At 43.5% G+C, this 6,000-nt stretch overlaps 1 protein-coding gene across 3 annotated transcripts in view; it reads left to right on the top strand.

The window, feature by feature from the left end:
* Positions 1-1,158: 1,158 nt before the first annotated feature.
* Positions 1,159-6,000, top strand: part of nr1h4 (nuclear receptor subfamily 1, group H, member 4) — a 98,113-nt gene continuing 93,271 nt past the window's right edge. Inside the window, exon 1 of one of the 3 annotated variants that reach the window (XM_063057607.1) lies at positions 1,159-1,353. The gene's annotated coding sequence lies outside the window, so the exon portion shown is untranslated. The remainder of the gene's footprint in view (positions 1,354-6,000) is intronic. The other 2 variants (XM_063057604.1, XM_063057603.1) reach the window with 2 other exon arrangements.

The raw sequence follows: 6,000 nt of genomic DNA, 5'->3' as shown, positions 1-6,000 counted from the left end.
GTACTACAAAGCATTGTGCTCTACAGTTGAGTCGCTATGCTATCATGCTGGGTAATATTAGGGGGCATAATTTTAAGGAGTCGGCATGTGGCCAAGTGGTTAAGGCATTGGACTAGTGACCTGAAGGTCGTGAGTTCGAGCCCCAGCTGAGGCAACATGTGTTGTGTCCTTGAGCAAGGCACTTAATCACACATTGCTCTGCGACGATACTGGTGCCAAGCTGTATGGGTCCTAATGCCCCTCCCTTGGACAACATCGGTGTTGTGGAGAGGGGAGACTTGTAGCATGGGCAACTGCTGGTCTTCCATACAACCTTGCCCGGGCCTGCGCCCTGGAGAGTGAAGACTTTCCAGGTGCAGATCCATGGTCTCGCAAGACTAATGGATGCCTGTATAATAATTTTAAGGTGATAGGAGGAATGTACATGGGTATGTTAGAGGTAGGTTCTTTACACACAAAGCACTGAAAGCATGAAATGTGCTGCCAGGGATGGTAGAAGAGGCAGATCCACTGGGGGCTTTTAAGGGACTCTTAGATAGACACATGGGTGCAAGAGAGATGGAGGGTTATGTTGCAGGGAGGAGTTAGATTGATCTTAGAGTAGGTTAGAAGGTTGGCACACATTGTGATCCAGAGAGCCTGTTCTGTTCTGTGGTATATACAATGCTAAATGTTCTATGTTTCATCTGTGGTGCCTTACCCTCAGTTTCCTCTACCCCTCTCTAGACCTGCTGCATTCACACCATTCTCTCATCTTCTACTCTGAGCTTTTGTGTATGGTTGAGTTTGTCTTTCAATGTTATTTATCCTGGCGGACGTGTGTGCTTCTTAATCACATTAGTGCGGACCATGTTCAGTCTGATAGGATCCTTGTCCATGTACTAACATATAAATAGCCGACTGTATAGTTAATCATTTAATTTCTGCAGCTATTTCTTTGTTTTAATTGTTGGTCCCATATCAATCACTCCTTCCCAGTCAGTTACTGTATATTCTACTTCCCAACATTTTTTAATGATTTCTTTCTTCTTCCTAGTCTGCCTGATCTCACAGCCCTGGTTCCAACCGCTCAGCTTTAGCTGCCTCCCTTCCACCACGTCACAGTAATGTCAAAAGCCAGTCCCGGGCAGAAGGTGTTTTGAGAGCATTGGGTCAATTGTTTAATGAATAATCCTCATGTTTACCCTTGAGTGCTTTACAGAGGAGGTTTAATCTGACCATTGCATAAAGATTTCTGTTGAATGCCTGTGGGAACTCTTCGGATGGGAAGGAGCTACAGACGTGCACCCTGAACAATAATATTTCTTTCATCTGTGGAATTTACCACCTTGTCAGCTACTGACGTCTGCATTTGTAAGTATATATTTATTTAAAATGTAACCTTGCTTTTGTTCAGTGTATGCAAGACTGCTGTTTATGGTTGGATCTTGGTAACCATTAGCAGGAGTCCAATCATAAAGTCTACAGAAAGTGATAGAATTGGCCCAGTCCATCACAGGGAAAGCGCTCCCCATCATGGAGCACATCTACAAAGAGTGCTGCCACAAGAAAGCAGCATCTATCAATGAAGACACTCACTATCCAGGCCATGCTCTCTTTTTGATATTACCATTAGGTAGCAGGTACCTCAGGTCCCACACCACCAGGAACAGTTATTAGCTACAACCATCAGGCTCCTGAACCAGTGTGGATAACTTCACTCACCACAATGAGCCTTAGGTCCCGCACCACCAGGTTCAGGAACAGTTATTACCCCTCAACCATCAGACTCCTGAACCAGTGTGGATAATCTCAGTCACCTCAACACTGAACTGATTCCACATCCTATAGACTCACTTTCAAGGATTCAACCACTCATGGTCTCAGTATTATTATTTTTGTATTTGTACAATTTCTTTTTACATGTAGGTTATTTATGAATAGTTTTTCATAAATTCTATTGTAGGGAGTCGCAAGGTATTATACGGTGACGTGCACGTACTTCAATAATAAATTTAGTTTGACTTTAATGTTGATGAAGTCAAGAGTTGTTGAGAACTGTAGTATGGTCCTTACGTTACTGGACCAGTGGTCCATAGTCTAAGATTAATAATCCCGAGATGTCAATAATGCCCAAGGGTATTGTGAACAAACCTGGTCTCTCTACCTTAGCAGGGATGCACTCTGAGATGGGGGAAGTGCAGGAAAGGTTCACCAGATTGATTTCTAAGAAGATGGGGGTGGTTGTCCAACCAGCAGAGATGAAGTAGATCGGGGTTGTGCTCTGTAGTTCAGAATAAGGAGAGGTAATCTCATTGAACCACACCACCAGGTTCAGGAACAGTTACTACCCCTCAAACATCAGGCTCTTGAACCAGAGAGGATAACTTCACTCACAACACCACTGAACTGTTCCCACAACCTATGGACTCACTTTCAAGGACTCTTCATCTAATATTCTCAATATTTATTGCTTATTTATTTATTATTTTTATTTTTGTTCTATATTAACTATTTCAGTAATGTTTGAGTAAACATTCTTGTTCATTTAAATAATTCATTACAGGTTTTATATATATCTATAAATATGTGAATTGCATACAGTCCATCATCACACTACTCTAAGACCATAAGAAACTGAAGCAGAATTAGGCCATTTGGCCCATCAAATCCACCATTCTATCATGAATGATCCTAATTTCCTCTCAGCCTCAAACTCCTACTTTATCCCTTCATGCCCTGACTGATCAGGAATCTATCAACTTCTCTGCCTTAAATATATACTAAGACTGGCCTCCACAGCTGTCCGTAGCAAAGAATTCTACAAATTTTAAAAACGCAAACACGAGGAATTCTGCAGATGCTGGAAATTCAAGCAACACACGTCAAAGTTGCTGGTGAACGCAGCAGGCCAGGCAGCATCTCTAGGAAGAGGTACAGTCGATGTTTCAGGCCGAGACCCTTCATCAGGACACCTACAGGAATTCTACAGATTTACCATTTTCTGGCTAAAGAAACTATTCCTCATTTCCTTTCTAAAAGGATGCCCCTCTATTCTGAGGCTGTGTCTTCTGATCTTAAACCCTCCCACCATAGGAAACATCCTCTCCACATCCACTCTATCAAGGCCTTTCACCATTTGATAGGTTTCAATTCAGTTATCCCTCATTCTTCTGAATTCTAGTGAGTACAGGCCCAGAGCTATCAGATGCTCTTCATATGACAAGCCATTCAATCCTGGAATCATATTCATGAACTTCATTGGAATCCTCTCCAGTTTCAGCACATCCTTTCCAAGATAAGAGGCCCAAATCTGTGTAAAATTCTCACCAGTGAGGCCTCACCAGTGCTTTATAAAGACTCAACGTTACATCCTTGCTTTTATATCCTAGTCCTCTTGAAATGAATGCTAATATCGCATTTGCCTTCCTCACCACAGACTCAACCTGCAAATTAACCTTTAGGGAATCTTGCACAAGGACTCCAAATCTCCTTTGCACCTCAGTTTTTTGTACTTTCTCTCTAATTAGAAAATAGTCAACCCTTTCACCAAAGAGCATGACCATGCACTTCCCAACACCGTATTCCAGCTGCAACTTCTTTGCCCATTCTCCTAATCTGTCTAAGTCCTTGTTAGCCTCTCTACTTCCTCAAAACTACCTGCCCCCGCACCTACCTTCATATCATCTGCAAACTTTACAACAAAGCCATCAATTCCATCATCCAAATTATTGGCATATAAGGTAAGAAGAATCAGTCCCAACGCAGACCCCCTGTGGAACACCCTAGCCACTGGCAGCCAATCAGAAAAGGCTCCCTCTCTACCACCTGCCAATCAGCCACTATCACATGACACGTGGGCCCCTCTCTTAAAGAACAAACTACGACTCGCAGCTTTTGGCTCTCTTATTTTCCTTTGAATTAGTTTAATGTTTTAAAGCTACAAAACAAAACAGGTCTCGGCCTGAAACGTCGACTGCACCTCTTCCTAGAGATGTTGCCTGGCCTGCTGCGTTCACCAGCAACTTTTATGTGTGTTGCTTGAATTTCCAGCATCTGCAGAATTCCTGTTGTTTGCGTTTAATTTCACTACTGCGAAGCCTCTTCCGATGATGCCTACACCGAAGAAGTTTAGATCCTCTCTTCGATGGGAGTTCAGTGAAACCATCTCTCACTGCTCCCCATCTGTAATTTTTTCGGCTCTTCAACTTTTCGACCACACTTTGACTCAGACTCGCTATCACAGCCATATATCCTTTCTTGGAACGTGCCTCCCTTTTGCCAATCACCTGTCCAGCTCTTGGCTCCATCCCTCCCCCTCCTGTCTTCTCCTATCATTTTGGATCTCCCCCTCCCCCTCCAACTTTCAAATCCCTTACTCACTCTTCCTTCAGTTAGTCCTGACGAAGGGTCTCGGCCTGAAACGTCGACTGTACCTCTTCCTACAGATGCTGCCTGGCCTGCTGCGTTCACCAGCAACTTTGATGTGTGAAATATAACAGTTTTCTTTTTTGTATTTCCAGTTCAATGCTGTTTGCACATTGGTTGTTTGTCCAGTTTGTTCTGTGCAGTCTTTCATGAATTCTATGATGTTTATTTGTACTTACTGTGAATGCCCACAAGAAAATGAATCTCAGGGTTGTATATTGTGACGTATGCACTTGGATAATAAATTTACTTTGAACTTTGAAATTAAAGATTGTTAATGATCCCGATGGGGAGGACATGGGGCATATCATTTCCCCAGGTTGGGTCTGAGTCAGGAGTCATTGTTTCAAAACAAGGGATTGCCCATTTGGGACTGAGATCAGCAATTGTCTCTTTACCCAGAGGTCACCTTAAAGAGAAATATTAGATTAGATTTATTTGTCACACATACTTCAAAATGTTCAGTGAAATGTGTCATTTGCTTCAAATCAAATCAGAGAGGATTGTGCTGGGCAGCCAGCAAGGTCCCTGCGCTTCCGGCACCAAGATATCATGCCCACAACTTACTCACCCTAACCCATGTGTCTTTGGAGTGTGGGAGGAAACCAGAGAATCTGGAGGAAACCCACGTGGTCACAGGGAGAATGTAAAACTCCTTACAGACGGAATCAAGCCCCAATTTGGCACTGTAAAGTGTTACGCTAACTACAATGCTACCAACCTGCCCTGCTTGGTAGGATTCTTTAGAACTTGTTCCCCAGGAGGACTGTGCAGGTTCATGGAGTATAGCAAGGCAGCTGGATTCCCAGAAACCCAGGGGATCGAGGAATAAGGGATTACTGCAGGAAGGTGGTGCCAAGGTAGAAGATCATGCAAGGCGATTGTCCAACCTGCACTTGGTTTCTCGAGTGCAGAGGAAGCCCCAAATGTGAACATCAGATACAGTACATTGGAAGTGTAGATGAAACACTGCTTCACTTTGAAGATCTATGAGGATCCATTGATGGTGGAAGGACAGCTGTGGTATCTGCTGATGTTGCATTGGAAAATGATTAACTTTGGGTGGCACCTTTGTTGGCAAAGATGAACCTAGTTAACAAATTTCACAACACATGCCGCTGATAATAAACTTGATTCTGATCTAGAGCATGGAAGATAGACTATCGAACAGAGAACGTGGAACATAATACATAGAACAGTAAAGCTCAGTACAGGCAGGTCAGCCTATGATGTTGTGCCAACATTTTAACCTCCTCGAAGATCAATCTAATCCTTCCCTCTAATGTATCTGCCTCTACCAGCACCCCTGGCAATGCATTCCACGCACCCACCTCACTCAGAGTGAAACACTCCACTGGCAGCACGGGAGCGTAGCAGTTACAGTGACAGTAAACAGTGCCGCTGTCTGTAAAGGGTTTGTTTGTTCCCTCCCCTATTCCGAAGACGCACAGATCAGGAGGTTAGTTGGTCCCATGAGTGCAGCTGGGCAGTGTGGACTCTTTGGAATGGAAGGGCCTTTTGCCGTCCTCTTAGTCTAATTAAATGCTTTTCTCCAATCACCTTAAAATTATGCCCCCTCATATTCTGTGAAGA

The sequence above is a fragment of the Mobula hypostoma genome, chromosome 9 (assembly GCF_963921235.1).
Source record: "Mobula hypostoma chromosome 9, sMobHyp1.1, whole genome shotgun sequence".
NCBI classification, from domain to species: Eukaryota; Metazoa; Chordata; class Chondrichthyes; order Myliobatiformes; family Myliobatidae; genus Mobula; species Mobula hypostoma.
Note: the sequence above shows the minus strand (reverse complement) of the source record. Positions and strands in the feature narration are given on the sequence as shown.